The sequence below is a fragment of the Apis florea genome, unplaced genomic scaffold (assembly GCF_048593485.1).
Source record: "Apis florea isolate Af1SG1 unplaced genomic scaffold, ASM4859348v1 contig_3587_pilon, whole genome shotgun sequence".
NCBI classification, from domain to species: domain Eukaryota; kingdom Metazoa; phylum Arthropoda; class Insecta; order Hymenoptera; family Apidae; genus Apis; species Apis florea.
Window position 1 is genome coordinate 3,480,732 of NW_028256789.1, and position 21,022 is coordinate 3,501,753.

Genomic DNA, 21,022 nt, shown 5'->3' on the forward strand with positions numbered 1-21,022 from the left:
TACGACTTCCAATGTTGTTTACAATTTAATCTTTCCTTAACGAGAGAGACGCAAGATAACACGTTCGAGATATCTCTAGCTCGTTATATATTATTACGAGGCGAAGGCGAAAAATAAAAAATTCTCTCCGTATTTGTATTCCTCGTCCTTCGTGCACAAATTACAATTCCCTTCCTTTATGCATGTAAAAATAATCCAACCTCCACTTCGTTATTCTATCGCGATGCGTGATATTTCCGAGATGGGAGATATCTCGTTCCGACGATATCCACGATTCGCTCGAATTATTTCACCGCGAAACGATGGTGGAAGAACGATGGCCGCGGCCCGTAAATTCGATTTCTATCCACCATAGCAAGGTTCTTCACCTTGACGCGCCACCATTGTTTCGAGCGGAAAATAACGGGCGGAGAAAACGTTGCACGCGCGAGATACGAGGAGGGCGAAGCGAAAATCGGGAAAGTCGTGCCCGGATTCACCCCCTCTAATCTGGTCTCCTTGGTTTCGCCCCAGAAGAGAAGGGGGGAGGAGAAGGAGACCGGAGGAGAAAACTCGAGCTCGGGCTTTCGTCGACCGGGTTACTCGCAAGGGTGCAAACGAGCGAGTGGAGGATCGGGCAGGCGAGTCGGCGGAAGGCGGTGCGAGATGGATAAAGAGGCAGGCGAAGGCGTGTGCGAGAGAGGACAGGAGGCGGTTTAAAGGGTAGCGAACGCCTCGACAAAAGGCAACCCTCTTAAAGTTCGCTCCACGCACACACACACACACACGCACACTTGCCTATCGATGCGAATTCGAAGTCGGAATTCGATTCGCATTCGCTGAATTTTCGGCAAAAGGATTGCGTCGAGTAGCGATCATCATCACCGGAAACACTGAAGCTGGAATTAATAGCCGGGAAGAAGAATTTTTCTCGCTCGTTGAAGGAAGATTCGAAAAAAAAAAAACGACGAGGAAAGATCGACTTGAATTCGAGAAAATCCGTAACCCACCATCCCCCTCTCTCTTTAAAAAATTGCAACGACGGAAGGCCGATGGAAAATTAAAAGACGAGTCTCTCTCTCTCTCTCTCTCTCTTTCTTTCTTTCTCCGCCCTCGACGTGCTCCCCGCCGAACTCTTCTTTCTCTTCTTCTTCTTCTTCTTCTTCTTCTTCTTCTTCCACGAAACTCGTTATCCCGATCGAGAAAAGAAACGGAGGCGAAAAAACAAGCGGGGGAAAGAGCAAAATCGTAAGTAGGGACGCGAGCGTCGTCGGCTCTAATCTGGGACGCGGCACGAGAGCGAACCCTAATCCAGCTTATCCAGAAAGTAATTTTGAGTCTTTTGAAAGCGACCCTCCCTCCTTCTCTCTCCCTCTCCCCCGCCCCCCGCCAGCGCTTCGTCCAGGGAGGAATCTCGAAAGGGAGAGGAGGATGGAGGTGGTCCGTCTCTCGCGAGTGCTCGAGGATTTTAAGTCTTCTGGAAGGACCTCGCCACCCTTGCAACCCAACTTTTCTCCATCGTCCCTACCGTCCCTACCCTCCCCCTGCCCCCGTCACGCTATCAACGAGGAACAGTTGTTTTTCTCGATTTCGGTCGGGCAAATTAGTAAGGAGAAGAAGAAGAAGAAAAAAAAAGAAGGGGGGGGGGAAGAGGGAGATGGAAGGAGATTGTAGGACAGGATAACTGGCGACAAGTTAGAGAAGAGTCGAGGAACGGAATTAAACGGCTCGAGTCTTTCTTTCCATAAGATAATTTCTTGTTCCAGAGAAAGGGGGGAGGAGGGGGGAGAAAAAAAATTAACGCGACGACACGCGCGTATTTTTTTTTTTCTCTTTTTTTTTTTTTTTTTCAGAAATTTCTGTTAATCGAAAATGTCAACGACGATCCGCTCAATCCGGTGGCAACAACTTATCCGCCATCAAAATGGCAAATGATCGACGAGTAATGGCTGACGAGGAGATACAGAGTGAGGAGGAGAAGAGAGAGAGAGAGAGAGATAGAGAGAGAGGACGAAGCAAGAGCCGTCGAATCCAGACGAAAGGGACGTGCAGAGACAGAGGAGAGAAAGAAGGAGAGAGAGAGAGACAGAGGAGAGAAAGAAGAGAGAGAGAGAGAGAGAGAGAGAGAGTGCATCGTGTGCCGGAATATTTCGAGAGTACTCGATGCATTGTCACTCGGGCCTACCCTTGGTCCACCCTCTCGACGATTCGAAACCAGCCCCGGTACACAGGGGGAGGTAGCTGCACGTGCAGAGCTAACGGCTCGTTGGCCGAGTTGCGTGCCTATACACGGTGTCGTGTATTCCATTCGACCATCACAAACGATACAACCATCGAGAAACTTTTCATCTTGCGTTTCATCAAATATCATATTCTATCGACGCGAATCTTTCGAAATCGATCCACGAAATATATATATATATATATCTACCATTATTTATTCCTCTGGAGCAGTTATTTCTCTCTCTCTCTCTCTCTCTCTCTCTCTCTATTAACAACGAACGAATATTTTAAGAAAGAATGCCGAATCATCGCCTTATCCGATCAACGGATAATCGCGTCGATCACGATCAATCGGTGTAACCGTTTGAAAGCTACAGCCTCATCTAGCTATTACACCTCGACTAACTTGCGCGCTTGGTTCCTACGTGGTCTGGTACGTATCTAGCAGGTACGTAGTAGCTAGGAGGCCAGCTCCACGTCCTAAGCATCCACCCCAGTCGGTGGGTAGAGTATTATATACGTAGCGTACGAGGCTGGAGGGTCCTCACCGCCGCAACATTACGCTGATTGCCTGAATTATCCGCAACCAGGCTGCCTGTGCGCTTCTATACACGCGCTTCTATACACACGCCCGCATACGTGTGCATCCTCTGCCCCTTTACTCCGCTCGCTCGGTACTCTCGTCGTCATGCCGACTCTGGTGTATAACGTAGCACCACTACGTCGTGCCGCTACGTCGATGCTCTACGTGTATTTGCGGTTTGGCCGCGGGTGTTCGTGTAAGTGCGCACGAACGAGTATCGTCGCGCTCGCAGAAACGGTTTACGAGAGGAGAAAATTGAAAACAGAGGCAGGGCGTGAGCGCGAAAGAGGAACGTCGTCGAATTGGAAATAACGAGTCGATGTTGGGGCAAACGTTTTTTTCTTCTCGAGGAAGAAGATCGAGAAGAGATATCGATTAACGAATCATCGAGATTTAATTCTTCGAACGGTCCAACTCTCTCTCTCTCTCTCTCTCTCTCTCTCCGTTCAATTCGATCATACTTTAAGATTCTACGAATTTAAGTATTGCACCCCCTTTTTTTCGTTTCCATATTTTTCACCCCACTATGAAATTTCTGTTTTCTTTCTCTCTCTCTCTCTCTCTCTCTCTCTTCTCTATTCTTCGTTCTCCTCCTTCTTCTTTCCTTCTTTTTTTTCCCTTTTTTACAGAAAAAAAAAATCGTCAACAATCGTTACTGTGCGCCTCACATTCAACCGAATCGCCGTCCGAGAGAATGGAAAAAGATTCGTAGAGAGAATCGTAACCGGGCAACGAGCTACGTTGTGCGCTCGAAACAAAGTCGTCCCATCGTCGATTCACAGGAGGAGGAGAAGGAGGACGTTTTACATTTTTTTCAGCCGCGGCACCGGATTGACCGGTTAATAGAGCCGACTCTGAAGCGTCCATTTAGCCGATCCTTGTCGAGGGAGGCTACGGCCCCCTCCGGCCTCCTCTATACACAACGATTGCAGGCCAATCTCGATGGTCGCGTGCTCGCGAGCGAGCAGCGGCAGGGAAAAGGTGAGAGGCGGAGGATAGATAGAGGTGAGGTGAGGGGGTGGAGGGCGGATAGATAGATAGATAGATAGATAGATAGAGAAGTATAAGCGAGCGAGAGAGGGCGGGCGGGACGACAAAGCGAGCGTTTCGATTCCGGTGACACAGTGACACGGAGCCTGTCAGCGGAGGGCAGCCAGCCATTGGCTCGTCCCTGATAAATAGAACGCTACCGGGAACAGTGTCGCGAGTACCGACAATGGGGGTGCCGGAAGACCGGGGCAGCTTTAATTTCCCCCCGTAGTTCCTGGCAATTACCGCGTGGCGCACCCCGATAGCCATCTCTATCTCCGACCACAATGCACCCGGTTCCGAGCCCCCCCACCTCGGCGACATCTCCGTCACAGTGTTTCTCAACCCCTTGCCCCGTTACAACCCCTTCCCCAGAAAATGGTCTCAGAATTCAGAGTTTCAGAGGGAAGAAGGAAATTTTATTGGGATCGAATGTGAGCCGGGCGAGACGCGAATTAACGCGACGAATAAAAAGGATCGTTTGTTTTTCTTGTTCCAATCTTCGAGACGGGTCGATCGAGAGAGGCATTGAGAGACACTGGAAGCAAGGGACGATATCTTGGTGGATAATCTTTCCAGCTAGCGAATTTCGAAATCGCGCGGTCCAAGGTGAAACGTGAGTTTCGAGAGATTCGTCGCTATCCCTTCCTTTCGTGACCGATTGTTCCCCGATTCGAGAAGGGATAAAATCGCGTGAGAAGCGATTGTGCACGGAATATCGGGAGTATATAGGGAAACTTTGGTGGTGGAGGAGGTGAAGTGACTTCGGCCGTCGAAAGTCGTTTATCCAGTTTCCAGAAACTAGAAGCATCGACTGCTGCGTTATACGGAATATTAATTATGCTTCGCGCGTAATAAACTTACGCGCGTAATTACGCGCAACGACCTGTTACACTCTGAAATATAAATATATGTATCGTATACACATACGATGGACGTGGCTCCTTGAACATGACGTTGAGTTACCGTTCCAAATAAACGACCGTGAAAAATCTTCTTTTCCCGCCCGATGAAAAGAATTATACGCGGATGAAATTTCACCGATCCTCAAGGTTGTTCGCGTTTTTAATCCCGACGCGGCTCGTTTCGTTTCTTTTTTTTTTTTTTCTTTTCTCTTCGAAGGTCGGTGATGAAATGACACGGAAACGCGAAAGAAAGATCGAGAGATCGATTAAAAATTCCGCCCGAAACGATCTTCCACCGCGAAATAAATCTGCATTCTCGGTTCGTATCCGACTTGGTCGTAAACGAATTAGAAGCGTCATTTTCTCTTCGTTTCTTTTTCTTTTCCCTTTGCGCTTTGACCGAGCTTCGACCGAGCGAAGTAAACGAACGTGACGAAAGTTTGATCGCGCCAAAGTTGAAAGCCGATCACCGTAAGCACTGGCCGATACCGTAGCAAGTATTCCGCTTTTATTCCACGGAACAAGCGAGCCGGGAACAAGAAGCAGGATCGCCGCCTAAACCGAACTGTTTAACTCATTCGTCCCAAGTCCTTGGAGAAGTTTGCTCGACTGCTTACGACCGCTCAAGTTCCACCCAGCTTCTTCCCTCGATTCGGAGAAAGGATTCCTTTTCCTGGACGGAGGGGAGAGGAGGGGAGAGGCGGCTGCCGGCAACATTATCATCGTGTTTTAATTTAACTTGCAGCTGCACTTTAATTAGACTTCGCCTGAATGAGAAGAGAGACGTCGAGGAGAGACGAGCAAAGAGACGACGGACCAGACCAGAGACGGAGTCTCTTCCTTCTTTCCTTCCTTCCTTCCTTCCAGTTTCCATTTCCAGACCTCTTCTTTCTTTCTTTCTTTCTTCTCTTCCCTTTTCCGTCTCGAGAGTTAATAAATAGCTTTGCGAATTTTTCTTTACCGATTTTCCTCGGAAAACAATTGGAAAACATCGTATATCTCTTTTCGGCTTGGCGCGATAGATCGATATATTTCTTTCTTCTCGAGGGTGTCGTTTCCGAGGGTGGGTTCTACGTGTCGTCGACACGAATGTCGAGTGTTTTCTTGCACCGACCTCTCATTATCTGTTCGCGCTTAACGAACACCGAAAACTGTGAAGCGAAGCCCGATCGAGACGCGTTTCGTTGCTACGCGCGACAATCGCGTAACAACATCTGATTGCCGGCAACCGTGGCGGTAGATCAAAGGAAGGTCGGGAAGACTTATCGGGACCGAGAGGGAAATAAACCCCGTAGAATTAATCCCGTGAGCGAAATTGGCGCTCGCGCTTCGCTACGGCTGCCTGGAAATATCTCTGTCTGTATTTCCTTTTCCGTGCTCAACGTTTGTATGCCCAGCCCACAAAATCAGGCAAATTTGAAAACAACGACGAACATTGGCCCGGGAAAATTTTCGATTACGTAGAAAGAAAGAGATATATCGGGAAGAAAAATTGTGAAACTTCTCTACTAAATAAAAACTGACTGGGTGGTTGAACGTTTCGTGACGACAGAAGGGTGAAAAGGGAGGAAACCTGGAAGGAAGGAAGGAAGGAAGGAAGGAAGGAAGAAGTTCTGGAAAGAAAGTTGAGAACGCGAAAAAAAAGGTCGGGAAAAATTGGACGGGGATCCGTCTCCCGCCGAATTTCTCTCCTCTTCTTTTTCCCCCCCCCGTTTGAGAATCCCTGGGCCGAGGTCGAGAGCACTTATTCGGGCCATAACTCCCGCACACGTTCCCTACGTTTCTGCCCTCATAAATACACGAGACGACGACGGGATAGAGGGGGGAGGGGGGCGGCGGAGGCGGAGGAGGGAAAAGGACGGGGGGACAAACCAGGCAATGGGGCGGGAACGGCGGATACGGCGAGGCACGGGAATCCGGGACTTTAAAACAAATATATCGCGCGTAAATCCAGGCTGGATGTAAGTCAGAGGCTGGCGAAGGATACACGACGCGGGGACACGGGTCGTGGGTGGTTGGGAACAGGGGATGGAGAGGAGCAGCAAATCGTCGCCGCTTTGCTTTACATATTTCCTGTCGGAATCGTTTGTTATGTCGCGTCGGAATCGGATCGAGGAAAAAGGGAAAAGAAAAGAGAGAGAGAGAGAAAGAAAGAGAACGAGACGAAAGGGACGAAGGGAGTTTTGTTGGTTGGTCACGCCAGATTGTCCGCGAAGAGTCGAGCGTTTAACCGCGTTCTTCTTCCCTTCCGGATGTTTAATTATGAAGGCGTTAAATCGAACGCGATTTCGTTTCGACGCCGGTTCCTTCCCCTCTCCTCCCCTCCGCCTAGTTCCCATTCTTCCGTTCCACGGGTGGTGGGGAACGGATGAAATTTCCGTCCGAGCGAACCGAGCGTTTCCGTAATTATTTCTTAGAATGTCCTCGCGCTACGGCGGGTAAAACGGGGTTGCGGGATTGAAAGTAAGGCGCGCGAACGAGTGGCGGGCAAAACGACGAAAAACGAAACATTTTTCCAGCGTGGTGGAAACAAATTACTTGAAAATTACTCGCTTGGGATTGACGTTTGATTGCGCCGTTGCCTTCTTTCTCTCCTCCTCCTCCTTCTCCCCCCTTTTCCGCGAGCTGCACCACCGAGCGTGCATAACCGAGTGCACCACGCGAAAGGTAGGTAGGTCGAAGGTGGGTGGGTAGGGAGGGAGGACACAACATTTATCCACGTTGGATATCGAGAAGAACAGTTGTAATCTCGTCGTGCACACGTAAAAAAAAAACCGTACACGTGCGAAGGGGTGCCATGCACGTGCGCCAACAACCTCTTCTCACCCTTCATCTCGTACGATCCTCCTCCCTCCTCCTCCTCCTCCTCCTCCTCCTCCTCCTCGCTAGTTCCGCCACTTTTCGCTCGTTCCGTCCTTCGCTTCGCCCTTCCTCCCACTGTTCCTGCCTTTCTCCCTCTTCTCGCTCCCTCCCGCTCTCTCTCTCTCTCTCCTCTTTCTATTTACGTCGCTTTTCGCATTATCGCCTTTTTCGTCGAGCGAGTCTGGCTTAATTCACTGGAAATTATTCATTTGCCTAATTGCCACTCGTCGACCTGGATCGTCGACGCGCTTCGCCGCGGAAACCTTCGCCCCCTTCGAGACCCCTCCTCCTCCTCCTCCTATCTCGACGCCGATTCCGACGTGATCCGTGACAACGACGACGAGTTTCCTCCGCCTTTCAATTCCGCAACCGAACCTCCTCCTCGCGTCAAAAGCCGCGAGGTTTCGCTTCGTTCAAATCGAGGAATCGTCTCGCGCCATTCTTCCAATCCGGTTTAACTTTGACCGAACCTCTTCCTCCCCCCCTAAATTAGGACAAATTTTCTAATAATTCTAATATAAAACTCTTTCTTCGAGCGTACGTACACACGTACGGAGAAAAGTGTTATGCAAAGATTGTAAATTTTCGATTCGTGAACAACGACAACAACACGTCGTTTCGACGTGAAAAAAAAAAAAAAATCACAAAGAATCGATTCCTCGCGTCCGTCCACCACGCGATCAAGGTTATGCTTGGCTGGGGTGGAAGCGGGTAAGAGGCGGTGGTCTCGCGGTGGCCGAGCGTGCATTTCCTGTGGCCGAGCACCGGGACTCATGAATAGCGGAGTATTTGCACACGGTGCGCCGATATAGGCGGCCGCGCACCAGACACTTTCGCGCGTACGTGCGCTCGGACGTGCGGAGCGTGTCGGTGTTTGGTAACGCGGCGGCAAAGTCCCCGGGGGCTTAATACGGTATGCACGTCTGTCGTTCGCGAGCTCGACCCAATGTTGGCTCGAACCAACTACCAGCTAATATTCCACGAGAGGGGCCCTGGGCTACGTGCGCCGACTACCCAATAGTCGAGTTGCGAAACCTGTGGAGAAACTCGTGATCCATCCGTCGTCGTCCAAGCAACCGCGTGTTCTCGCCGCGCTTTCTTCCATCGCGCTTTTCTTTTTTTCGCCCGACTTCGTAATTTACGAATCGTAAGTTCGACTCGATTCGAGTCATCGACATCGTCGACAGTTTCGTTGTAACGTATTCCCGAGAATCGTTCGTTTAAAGCGACACTTTCACGATCGTTGGAACGAACGTGAGAAGAAAGAATCCGTACAAATCCGAATAACCAGGAACGGAAGATTGGATCAGGAGAATTTTTCCTTCGAACGATTCTAATTTCTTCCTCTTTAACACCGAATCAATTTTCGTAAGACGTAAACGTTACGAAGCACAGGGTAAAACTACGAACGCGCTTCGAAATACTACCGACCGTATACGTAATTTTTGTCCACGGATCGAAATCGATCCACGACTCGCGCTCGATCGACGTGATCGAATTCCCAATTAAAAATCACGGTACGCCGCGGCCGCCGCCTCTATGTATCAAAGCACGGATCCACGCATCAGCGAGCGCATCGATCAGAGCGGCGGGCTCCGTTTTCACGGAGCCGCGACGAGCGGGAAATTTGGGCGCGCAGCCGCGATTAAAATCCCGCGGCGCATCGAGGCGGTCGACAATGGTGGTCGAAAGTTCGTTTGCAACGCGTTTACCAGTAGCGGATGGTTTTAAAGCCATCGGGAGGGGGAGGGGAGGGAGGCAGGGTTGGGTGGACAGAGGGGGAGGAGGCCCGGCACAATGGCAAAGCGGCGAACAAAGCCTATCCACGGGTAATTCGAAATTCGCATCGTCCTGTGCCCGCGCGCCCGTAATTAACGGTAACCCCGTGTCCTGGCCCGATTAAAAAAGGACGTCGTATAATTGCACTCCCGCGCTCGTCCGCCACCCACCCGTCACGCGGATTTTAACGAACTTCGGCCTCGATACCGGTGGCAAAGGTTCGTTATCGCTTTGGAAACTACGCGACCCAAAGGACCCCCTCCCCCTTCCTCCTTTTTCTCTCTCTCTCTCTCTCTCGTTTTTTTTTCTTTTTTCGAGTGCCGCCGGGATGAATTGATTCGATTCGGATTCGCCGTGACAATTTCGGGGAATTTTCGAGTTTCGCGCCCGAATTAGCCGGCTAAGGCTCGTATGAGGGAGATCGGCATTTTAGGGGGGACATTTTAAGGTAGACGATAATCGATCATTTCGAAGAAGAAGATCGATTTTCCACTATATATAATAGTAGAGTAATTTCGAGTAATTTCCCTCTTTACGACGTTAATCTCCTTAATCGAGGAGGATCGTCGTCGTCGTCATCGATATCGAGAACAAACGAAACGCTCGAAGGGAAGGAAAGGCAAATCGATATAAATATTCATCGAGGGCGAGGCGTGTCGTCACCTCGTCGATCCCGCTCCATCTATCATCTTATCGACTCACGATGTCGACGAGGTGAGGAAAAGAAGCGAAGGATGAGACAAAGAGAGTGGTGTACAGAGAGGTAGCGGAGGTATCTGAAGAGATAGAGCGGAGAAAAGGGGATCGCCGCCGAATAATTGCCAACTATTCCAGGCACGCAGCTTAAGACGCAGGGGAAACGTAGTTGTTGCCGTAGCCGGCGAAGCGAAGGGGGGTTCCGTGAGGCGGTCCGTGGCGAGGGGACGAGGCGAGGACGGAATGGAGGCGGAAAACGAGAGAAACAAAGAGAAGGCCGAGGAGGAAGAGGGAAGGGAGAGGGAGAGGAAGAGAGAGAGAGAGAGAGAGAGAGAGAGTCGTAGCACGTTAGGGAGAGTCCGAGAGAGGCGAGAGAAGGAGGCAAATGGGGACAGAGAGGTGTACGGCGCGCGAGAGAGCGTGCGAGATGAACGGCGGAGAAGCGAGAAGGGCGAAGAGAGAGAGCTGGAGAGGAGAAAAGGAGAGTGGGAGTTGCCAAGATGGCGCCACCAAGAGTAGCAGTGGGCAGAGGAGAGGTAGGAGGCGAGAGGTGGAGAACGTGCTCCAGCAGGAGGAAGGGTAAAAGATAAATGACGTGTCCACCGCCTCCACCGGCAACCTCGACTGCCACCGACATCGCCGCGAAGACGCGGCGAAAGAAGAAGAAGAAGCGGCCGACGGGAAGCCTCCATTAAACATTGGCTCGCTTGCTTACCCTTTAGCCTCCCTTGCTTTCCTTCGCCTCCACGCTCCTCACCTTCGCTCGCGGCTTCCGTCGGGATTATGGATCGGGTTCCTCTCTCCCTCTCTCTCTCTCTCACTCCTTCCTTCTTCCCTCCTCGCCGAGTAGAATCCTATCTCTGTGCCAAGGTTTACGTTTCATAACGTAACGTTTCGTCCCCGCTCGCGAGAAGAAAGTTTTTCTCTCGAGGAAAAAAATCCGATTCGCGGTTTTCGCTACTATCTTATATTTGCGTAATAAGCGAGACAATCCTCGATGCTTCGATGCTCGTCTTCTATTGGAAATGGAACGGAACATTGCATTTCGATATCTTCTTCTCTCGATGTTCGAAATGTAATCTCGAGAAACGATTGGCAACGATTATAGATCGGTGCACGTTAGGTTTCCAACACGAATCATTCGCTTTCCAATAAGAAGTTTATCGGGCAGATGCGAGAGATCGATCGGACGAACGAAGTTTCTCATTGTTCCAAAGAGAAAGTACGACGAGAGTACGAATTTGGAAGTAGAGAGAGAGAGAGAGAGAGAGAGAGAAAAGAGAAAAATAAAACGCCACTTACATTCTCCATTCGCGGATCTCTTTCACCAACAGCGTCGGATCACAGCGTTGTTCCTGTAACAAAAAGAATAAACGCGAATTAATTCAGAGGGAAACTTCGAAACTCGAGTTCGAGTGAGCTTCGCTTCCATCCTCCCTCCCTCTCTCTCTCTCTATCTATCTATCTGAAAAAAAAAAGGAAGAATAGAGCGGGATCACTCTTGATCCGAAAAGTTTCAACGAACACCGGAGGAAGGGGGGATAACTAAGCTTCTTTCTTGAAACTTCTTCACCCTATCCCACCCCCACACGTTTTCCAGTGGAGGGGAAGGGAGGAACGGTTTACGGTTCCGTGAATCTCGTGAGTGAGCAAGGATCGTGGAGCGAGCGAGAAGAGAGGGGTCGAAACATCATGATCCTGCCTGTTTCCAGGCATCGGAGGCATTATTATACGAACTATCGGAAGACACATTAGCGGGAATCTGCGAAGCCAATAACGGGGCGAACCCGACGACCGTTCCACGTCGCCACGAGGACGACACGCGTGGAGATGGTTTCATCCGCTCCGTAGATGAAGAACGGCGGCCGAGGGGGCGGTGAGGGGCGCATCACCGCCTCTGTCACCGCCGGGGCGTCAAATTATTCTGCGATTAATAATCCGCGCGTTACACGCGTGATCGGGCCTTTATCCCAATGCCTGGCCTCGCATCCTTGTCTCCCTTTCCTTCCTTCCTTCCTGCCACCAGCCACCCCCACCCCTCCCCAAAGGTATCAATGGCTGCGCCACGTCGAAGCGATTGTCCTTCTGTGTTCGGCCCGAGAGGGGGAGAGAGGGGGGGGGCATTTATCGCTCCGCGGGACGTGCATGAATCGATTGCACGCGAGCACGTCCTTTAATGAAACGCGCGCGGTTCGATCGTATTCCACCACCCTCCTCCTCCTCCTCCTCCTCCTCGTCCTCCCTCCCTGCAACCTTCAATCCCCTCTCTAATTGAAAAGATTCATTAGACTGGTAAAACCGCCGCGTCCCAGAGTTCATCGTCATCGATGAACACGTCCCACGCACAACGCTCCCTTTCCTTCCTCTTCCCTTTTTATCCTTTCCCTTCTTTTTCCCTCCTTAATCATCTCCTTTATCATCCTTTTATTCCTCAACGATTTATCTCGTACACGCGCGCGAGATACGTGTGTATACAATCGTGTGTACGGTTTCAGAATCTCTGGTGGAGAAAGAAGAAAAAAAAAAAGAGAGAGAGAGAGCGACTTCAGAGGATCCCGTGTAATTCGCGCCGATCTTCGGCGCGAAGAATCGCAGCCGAAGGAATCGGTACAAAGGGATTATATCGAGGCACGCAATATACCGATTCCGCGAAAAATTCGCAGACGGCCGCACGTTTCTCATACGGCGATTCCCGCCGCATTGTGCCCGGGGAAGAATATGGAATCTTGGGGCGCGTCCGTGTGCGTGCCCGTCCGTACGTGTGGAAAAAAGGGGTGATATCATCCCCGTAATGCGATGCAGGCGCGATGATCCGGGAGCAATATACCTTGGGACGCGCACCGGGAGTCAGGACCCCCCGCGGGATAACCCTGGGACCTCTTTTGGCCCCGGGACATCGCGATATTGCTTGTTTTATTGGAGCGTGACACCCATTTTTTTTCTTTTTTTTTTTTTTCGACCCGACCGTCGAAAGAAAGGCGACCGATTTAAGGGGGCGAGATTCCGCGAGAAGGGGGAAGGAAGAAAAAGAGAAAAGGGAGAAGAGGAAGGGAAAAGAAAAAAAAAAAAGAAATCGTCGGGACCGGATGTTTAGGCGTGCGCGGAAGCGAGTTCCGGATCGGTGGCGGGGCGAGGGCGTGCGAGGATCCTTGCGGAGGTGGGGGGAGGATGGCTGCGATAAACGAAACAGATTGTCGGAATGATCGTACCTTGGGGAGAGATAGCGTGGATAAATATATGCCCGGTGTTTTATGGAAACTGCTGCTCGCGGCACAACACGAGGGGTAATTTAACGAAGGGGGTGCGTCGGACAGCCCCCGCCCGATTTTCGAGGTGAAATTTTACGGCGGCTCTGGGATAACTCGTTTCTAAACAGACCTCGTTTAGAAACGAACGCATCTAGCGTGAATACCGTGAATCACTCTAGGATCAACGACTTATCTCGCGATCCGTTTCGAAAGATTCTACGAATAGAAGGTGGCTGTTATTCGCGAGTTACTCTCTTTTCGGTCCTATTTCGTCCGGCAATCAATCGTTCGGGATTCGTTCGACGGATTAATTATCGATAAGATGCGAAAAAATAGGTTTTCCCCCTCTCCTCGTTTCGATTAAGGGGGATGGGGGATGGGGGAAACTTTTAATGCACCGATGAAAAATAAAGCGAACGGAAAGAAAGCAATTAAGGTTATTGCTGCTCGCTCGTGACGACGCGAGGATCAAAGCTACTCGACGAATTAAACTCTCCGCGTCTCAAAGTGTATCGGGGACGACTGAGGAGGAGGAGGAGGAGGAGAAGGAGGAGGAAGGTAGAAAGAGAGAGAGAGAGAGAGAGAGAGAGAGAGAGAGAGAGAGAGAGAGTGAGAGCGAAAGAGGAACGGTCCAAAATTTTCCGTAAAGCCGGTCGAGCACAATTTCTCATATGGAAAAGTTTTCTCCTCTGTTCGCCCCCGACCGACTGGTTGGGAAGGGGGGAAAGGAACGCCAGGTTGCAGGTTTCTCGCGTTTTCTCCCTCCGCTTTTTCCAACTTCTGTCGTCCACGAAGAGGGGAATCGTGGAAACGATGAGACAAACAAAACCGATACCGAACCGAAGGAACCGCACCGCGTCTAAACGTCACCATCGGATCGAACCATCACCATCCCTCTCCCTCTCCCTCCCCCACCCTCACCCCCACGAATTTTCGCATCGTTTCGAGCAAACTTTCCGCTCGACACGCTTTGAAAATTTCCCCCGAAACATCGAGGAACCCCCGATGTTGTATACACCCCCGATAAAAAGAGAGAGAGAGAGAGAGAAGAGAGAGGGAGAAAAATCACCGATCGCTCGACGATGACATCGACAGCGGCCGAGTTGGGAGGAAAGAGGAGACCGACGAGAGAGCCGACGACGTTGGAGCGAAGACGCACGAAAGAAACAAGAGAAGGAGGAGGAGGAGGAGGAGAAAGAGGAAAATCAAGACGAGGTGGACGAGGAAGGAGGGGAGGGGAGACAAGCGGAAAAGAGAGCAGAAAGGAGGGATCTAGTAAATTTATCAGTGGTCATCGAGGAGGGCGGAACCGTCGGGGACAAATTCCATCGCGAGCATCGCCCTCTTTTGCGAAACCAGTTCGAACGAAACCTACACCACCCCCTCCCTCCTCCCCCCCCGCCGGTCACCGCCTCGCTGGCTGCTTCCACCCTCCTCCCCCTTCGTATCCACCCTTCGACCGGCGGGATAAGTCATTGCGGCTGACCGGAAGTCGCAGGATCACCGGAACCGGGGGATATTTATGCGAGCTCGCCCACCGACCGGGGCATTACCCGTAATAAGGAAATTGCGAATTTATTACGTGCCCACCCTTCCTTCTCCTTTCCTGTACGCGACTCCCGCCCCGTCCCCCTCCCTCCTTTGATATTGTCCGAACAGGGTGGCAGAGGAGGTGGCCCCGGACCAAGAGTTATTTCGGGTTTTATGGGTCGAGACTGGCCTGGGTCATCCGGCAGCGTTCCAGATGATGGGGAAAAAGCGGTGGTGGGTCCTAAAATCTAGGAGGGATTCTAGCTGGCGTCCAACCCGGCCATGGTCCTTCTTTTTTTCTTCTTCATCTTCTTCTTCTTCTTCTTCGTCTTCTCGAAAGTCGTTCTTTGAGGACACCTTTTGGACGCGGTTCGTTACGCTACGCTGGCTTACCCGCTGGCAAAAGAGGAAGAGGGAATTCGTTGGTTCGGTGTATAATATCCTCCATGTATAAATTCGTCGCGAGGATCTCGTCGCAACGAACGAAACGAGTCGAAAGATATATATATATATATCAACTTGAAACTCTGCGAAATTGTTTCGCAACGCGCGGGAATATTCGATGCTCGCGACGAAATTCATCGCGTATCCGGACTAATAAATTAGATTATGAATATCGAATGAAATTATCGCTAGCGGATTAAACAATTTTGAAACCCGATTAAACGATCAATTAATTACCCCCCTTCCTCTCCCCGAGGCACGGAGGAAACACGACATTCTCGTTACGTCGAATTAAATATCGTTCCATTTTTACGGTCGCATTCGTTCCTCTCCCTCCCTCCCTCCCAACCCCCGAAATTAATCGAAATCAATATATCCACGCGGCGCGTACGTTCCGCGTACAATTTTAAAAAACATCTTATTTCTTCTTCCGTCCTACACTCGTCGAGCGTAATACGATTTTGCGAACGTAATAATACTCCTCCTCCTAAATAGACGATCCTCCGAATCGATGCATTCCATATTCAAAATATGGGACAACGGCGTACGTTAATAAGCAAGCGAGTACTCGCGAGGTGAGGCGGTTTCGTCGCGGAGCGGAGCGGAATTTTCATCTCGCGGAAATAGAAGAGGAGGCGTGAATGGCCACCAGAGGCGGGGGGGAAAAGAAGAAAGAAAAGAAGAAAAAAAAAGACGAAAAAAAAAAAATCGTGTCACGGGATCTGGATACTGTGTGCGGGCGAAAGCCACGGGGGGGACTATTAGCACACATCATCGACAGCCGGGTCGCTGCTCGTGATGCGCCGGCATTGTTGTGCCCGGTTGAGCGCTGGCAGGAGGCGTGGTTCCGCGATAATTCATTCTTGATTGCGTGTCTGATACATACGACCAGTAATTATACCGCGGTGCCGCGTGCATCGGTTCTCCTCTCTCCCTCTCTCTCTCTCTTCGAATCGTTTCGCGGGAGGAAACTCAGCCTGCCCGCTCGCCCGCCTCCCTCCCTCTCCTCCTCTCCACGCCGGACAATCCTTTGTTTCAACTTTGCCTCCTTACCTCTTCCCTCGCGGAGGTACGAGGCGGACTCGTACGTTTCTCGTTACGTGTTGCGTGTCTCGCTCCCTCTCCGCCGTTCCTCGCGGAGAGAAGGAAGGTCGTAAAATCGTGTACCCGTCCAATTTACCTCCTCTAACGCCTCGTCCGTCGTGCAACTCCGTCCATTGTCTTTATTACTTTTCTCTTCTTCTTCTTCTTCTTCTTCTTCCTTCTCTCCTCTCCTCCTTCTTTCCCGTCCCACTCCCCCCATCCTCGAGCACGCGCGCGTGTACGAAATCGAGAGCGAGAACGTACGTGCCCAATAAATAAGGGGGAGGGGGCGAGGGAGGAGGAGGAGGAGGAGCAGGAGGAGGGGGGGGAAGGGGCAGAGATAACGGCGTGTGTGAGTCGACTTAACGACGACGATTACGCGATGCCATTAACGGCTTCCAGACGAGAGCCGGGCTCCATCATCCAAGAGGGCCGACAGGTACCATTATTTCATAATCACGCGGCTGCCGTCATTAGACACGTATTCCTGACAAATGACAAGTGAGACTAACGAACAGAGAGAGCACAGCCAGCCTCTTCTCCATCCGAAAGTTACACCTTCGATCCGCCCCAGGGTCACGCATCGCCCCCGTGCTCGCATTAAACATCGCCCGCCGACCCGTTTTCACGGCCTGTGAAGACGATCCGTGGAGAGGAGAGGAGAGGAGAGGAGAGGTGTCGCGATCGCACTCCTCCGCACGCGAGGAGGGAGTGGAAAGAGAGAGAGAGAGAGAGAGAGAGAGAGAGAGAGAGAGAGAGAGAGAGAGAGAGAGAGAGAGAGAGAGAGAGTTATTGATGATGCACGGGCACGGACACCGGCTGGCAACCTAAGTCCCGTTTCATCCATCAAGCTAAAGACTCGGCTTAATATCTCCTCGAGAACGTGGCTCTGCATTTCTAATTCCTCGCCTCTCTCTCTCTCTCGCTCGCTTTTTCTTCTTTTTTCCTCTCTCCTCCGTCCTCCCTAGTTTCATTCGATTCTTCCAACGTTAACGATATCACAAATATTCGACGAGACGAACTTCGACAATCTCTCGAAGAGAGAGAGAGAGAGAGAAAGAGAGAAAAGGGGAAGCAACGTATCAATACGGTTCGTCGAAAAAAAGGCAAAAGAGAATTACTTAGCGCGATGAATTTTTAACTAGCACGCCCCCCGGCTACCGAGAGAACCCCAGCTTCCCCGAGAAGAATTTCGTCGCCGAGCTCGCGTTTACCTTGCGAAATCCCGGGGGAAGGCGTGCCCTCCCCAAAGAATTTCCGCCCTATAAACTTCAAATCCAATCTGTGCCAGTACATCAGCCGGCCAGCAAACATAACCTTAGCAAAATATTGGCGTTGCTCGTGGCGCGCGCGCGCGAGTTTCAGGCGCGTGTGTGTAATATGACGTGCACACACAGAACGAAGCTGCGCGCCCAGGTGGTGGTCGATCCCGCCAGCCTCGAGCTCGTTCCTCGAGAACTCGAATCGCGGCTACCGAGGGGGGGTTCGAATGGCGCGGCCAAACACGAGGGTGTGTTGGTACATATGGTGTATCGTGAAACCCCCGTAGGCTGTTTGGCCGCGCGTATACGAGACCGGTATTATGCCGGCTTGATTGGGTAACGGCAAACGTTTGCTCTCGCCGTTACCCAAGCTTCGGGATCGGTGCATTGACCTGTTTCGCTGGATCTCGGCGAGAGCATCGAACATTCATTGACTCCGTAGGTAGGTAGGTAGGAAAAGCAATTTCCTCGCTATTTTAAATAATCGACGACTCGCCGCCTTTTCTTCCTTCTCCACCTCCTTCTTCTTTCCTTGTTTCGCCGCGCGTTTCTTCTTCCTTTTTCTTTCGCAAACCCGTTTTTTTTCGCAAAATGTCGCCACGCCACGCGATGATGTGTTTCGCATTGGATCGATGATCGATGATCGTGAGGATTTTTACGACGAGGATGAGAGAGGGGAATGATTCTTCCTCAACGTCGAAACAGAGCCGGTTGGTAATTCTTCGCGATCGCGAGATACGAGAAAAGCGACGACAGTTTCGAAAGCAGAAGCCAGACCAGACCAGACGACGACGAGTCGGTCCGCGCGAAATGCATTCTGCGCGCACACGGGGGAGAGATACCTTTTCTCTCTCTCTCTCTCTCTCTCTCTTTCCCTCGTTCCAACACGAGGGAGTCTTTCTTCTTTCTTAGTAGTAGCCTCGCGTCGTCGGATGGATTCGTCACGGTTGCATTAGCGAAATAAATTGCCGACTACGGGCACGGGGTATTCACTTTCAGCCTGGCGCGCAACATTTTTCCGCCACCTGTGCCGCGGAGCGTAATCATGCAGATTTCGACGGGATGGTAACGAGAGGAATCTTAATTATCTCAATTTCGCGGCTGGATCTGTGAACGAGTTCATACGCTGACACCAATCCTTTCTACCTTGAAAATTCTCTCCTTTGCCTGATTTTTTTGAATAATTCTTGCTTCTTTTTTTTTTCTCGCTGTCGTCGAGAATCAAAGGAATCACGGCGGAGAAGATGATTCCATTGTTGTCGCGTTCCATCCTCACGCGTACATATATATATATATATATTTCTTGATGCCAACCAACAGGAGAGATCGAATCAATTCGAGTTTAAAAATCGATAAAAATCTAATTCTATCTATCGATCAATTTGCAATTGCAACGAAGAATAAAAAATAATCATTCCGATTATTTCCCTCGAAATATAAGAATCCGTGATCCGTCCGCGTTCCAAACAATCTTGTCTTCCTTTCCCGATCCAAACAACGAACGGTGGTGATGGTTCCACATTCCACGCGTATTAATTTGCGGAATAAGGGGAAAAGGATACGTATCCATCCATCCATCCATCCATCGGGATGGCACGGAAATTTCACGGAACGGGACGGAAAGGAAAAGAAACGAGAATATCGTTAAGAAGAGCATCAATCTCGCAAATGTATCGCTTCATCTCCATTTGCTATCGTAGGCTAGGTAACATTTTCGAATGAGGAGGATGGCGTCGAACGGCGATCCGTGACGCGTGAAACACGCGAATGTGTTGGTTGGTGCGTTCCGCTAGAGACCGCTATTAGAGAGCACAGGCTCTCTCGTCGGCCACGTCGTGCAAAGTTTCAAGTAGTTCGGTAGACACATGGCGTGGCAGCGTCCCGAGTTCTGCCCTCTCGACCAATCGCAATTATCCCTAAACACCGAGCTGCCGCTACATCTGTTCCCCTTTCGCGTACTCGCTCGCACCACCACCACCACCACCACCACCGCCAACACACGAGATCGCTGGGAAAACAGGCTGGGTGCAGGCGAACGAGGAGACGCGTGCTGGAGAACTTTGCTTCTCAACCGCTCCAACTTCCATCTAGTTAATCCGAGTTTCGGATTAATCCAAGTTGCGAAGGCACCGATGTCTGAATCGCCCGCACTGGGATGAAATTTTTCACGCGAGACTTCTCTTCCCTCGTTTCTTTCCATCGAGCGGGCGAATCATCGTCATCGTCATCGTCGTCCTCCATTTCTTTCCATTTACAATCGGGAAATCGGGCGAAGAGGGAAGAAGGAGTCGAGAGATCGACTCCTTTTGGTTGAAACGAAGGAAAGGATCGATACGAATGGTGGCAACAAGAGTGGACAAACGAGAAAAGAAACGCGGGGAGAAAGAGGAGCGCGGGATAAAACGCGGCGGGAGAAGGGAGGAAAGTCGCGAAGGGGGTTGGTAAACCGTCTGTGGGAGCGCGGAAGCCGCGAGTCGGATGGCGTAACCGAAATTACTTAGCCGGGCTTTCAGAGGCAACCGAGGAGAAAGGACTTGTTGCACGAGTAAGTTGCGGCCGCCGGTTAAAATATCGGAAATTTAAGCATCGTTCCCTCCCCTCCCCGTTCGTGCCGCGCCACCACCGCCACTGGATTTACATTTCGTCTACCGCTTCTTCCGCCTCTCCTCTTTTTCCATCTCGCTCCCTCGCCCTTCCCTCCCTCCTCAGCCGGAAGCAGCCCGCCCGCGATCCGCCGAGATTTTCCGCCTCCGGTAGACGGGCCAGCCTCTCTATATATATATTTATACACACACACGCCTGCTTCCCTCCTCGCCACGATTTCTCCTCTTCGGCGCGTCCGCTCTCCGCTCTTCGTGGATCGTCGAATAACAGCGGTTTTCCTCCACTGGATCGATCGAAAACGATCGACCGGAGAGAGATCGATGGATGGATGGATGGATCGTTTCCCTTTTTTTTTCTTCTTTTTCAGATCGGTCGAATCGGATATTGGAGAGAGGGAGAGGGAGAGGGAGATCGATATTCGGAGAGGCACTCCACCACCGGTAGAAGTAATCACGAGTCTAAACGATAATAGTATACCAGTGGTCGGGCACCGTGCGGCGCGGGACAAACGAGCACACGGTGGAGGCGCAATAAACCGAGATTCTTTATCGCGTGGATGAAACGAACTGCATTGATGTTATCGTTCAACGTCAAATAACGCAAATTCTCCATAATCCGCGCACGCGGATCTGCATTAATTAGCGGGGATTGGTCTCTGCGGTATTTATTAACGCGATTGTGCGAGTAAAACCGATTCGTCTAGTCATCTCCATATCGCGGCATTCGGCAACCACGATAATCAATTTCCAGCAAATATTTCAATGCCGCGCCTACCCCGCGCCTGCCCTCCACCGT

At 51.0% G+C, this 21,022-nt stretch overlaps 1 long non-coding RNA gene across 5 annotated transcripts in view; it reads right to left on the reverse strand.

Moving 5' to 3' along the window:
* The window catches only part of LOC100866718 (uncharacterized), a 271,606-nt gene that overhangs the window by 157,813 nt on the left and 92,771 nt on the right, over positions 1-21,022 (reverse strand). For all 5 annotated transcript variants that reach the window (XR_015294145.1, XR_015294144.1, XR_015294146.1 and 2 more), the window contains one exon: positions 11,359-11,411. This is a non-coding gene — a long non-coding RNA (uncharacterized LOC100866718). The remainder of the gene's footprint in view (positions 1-11,358; positions 11,412-21,022) is intronic.